The following is a 1,219-nucleotide window of genomic DNA, read 5'->3' on the forward strand; positions in this document are numbered from 1 at the left end:
AAACAACTCCAAAATTTCAGTGAGCTTAGTTCAACAAGAGTGTTTTCTGTTCACATTACAGGATGAGGTGTAAGGGTAATACTTTTATTCTTTCAAATCATTTTAATAACCTGGCAGTGATTCAAAGGATGAAAAGAAGATTTAAACTTCTTCCCTTTAAAAAGGATACTACTATGATTGCCTCACAACAAGCATGATCAAAGGCAATGATGAGACCGGATTCCAAAGAGCAAGGGTCGTAGGAAGGCTTCAGGGCTCACAGATTGAAGAGCTTGGTTTCAGAAAGTCTCTTAAGGGCTAGCAGGCAGCAGAAGAGACATGAAATTTTAAGACATCCTCAGAGAATGGGGCGCGGTTGCTGGGTCATGAGCACCTTGAAGCGTTTATTGATGGTGATTTGGTGTCAAGAATATTTGTCATCTGGGGAGAAGTGAACGGGATGGGTGGAGCAGGTCTGTTGTCCCATAGGGTCAAGTTTCTTCACCGTATAGACCCGGTCCCCCTGCTCTTTGAGGTAATACTGGAAAAACATGACCACACCAAAGTCAGAGGTTCCAATTCCATCCACAGCTGCCTCTAACTGACTAATGTAAGGGTAGTTCTGCTCACCAGTGTGGGACCCAGACTCCTCCTGTCTAGTACCTTCTCCATATTCTATGGCCTTGGAATCCATCACTGGATCTTCTCCATCCAGCCTACAGAAAGGAAGCTCAAGAGAGTGCAGAAGTAGCCTGCATCACTCCCACCACTTTTTCTTGGCCAGCATTTAATCATTTGGCCCCACCTAGATGCAAAGAGACTGGAGGATATAATCTAGCGTCATGCCCAGAAGAGAGGAGAACAAGGTTCTGAAAAGATATCCTCATTCTTACTAGTCATCCTTGGCACAAAGGGCGTTCGTAGGCAGGTTACTTGAGATGTAAAGATGAAAAGAGAAAGCAATGTCTTTACAGTCTATCAAAACAATGGCATAGTTATGATGTGATATTTTACGAGCAGTAAATGGCTTGGCCCATAGTAGGTGCTCAAAATTTTTAGCTATTTCATTAATTGTGGTATATGAATTTACAAATCTTAGGCACATTGTACACCAAATACCCTGTGTGGGACCGTACAACATCCTTTCCACAGACCTTTCAAAACCTATGTATATGTTTCATACTGTCCCTTTACTTGACTAAGAGAAAAACAGAATATCCTTTGCAATAAAAGGATAAAA

General features: G+C 42.0%; 1 pseudogene; it reads right to left on the minus strand.

Moving 5' to 3' along the window:
• Nucleotides 1–337: 337 nt before the first annotated feature.
• On the minus strand, nucleotides 338–532 carry LOC101322897 (H/ACA ribonucleoprotein complex subunit 3 pseudogene; annotated as a pseudogene).
• Nucleotides 533–1,219: the final 687 nt, after the last annotated feature.

This window comes from Tursiops truncatus, chromosome 12, assembly GCF_011762595.2.
Source record: "Tursiops truncatus isolate mTurTru1 chromosome 12, mTurTru1.mat.Y, whole genome shotgun sequence".
Taxonomy (NCBI): Eukaryota; Metazoa; Chordata; class Mammalia; order Artiodactyla; family Delphinidae; genus Tursiops; species Tursiops truncatus.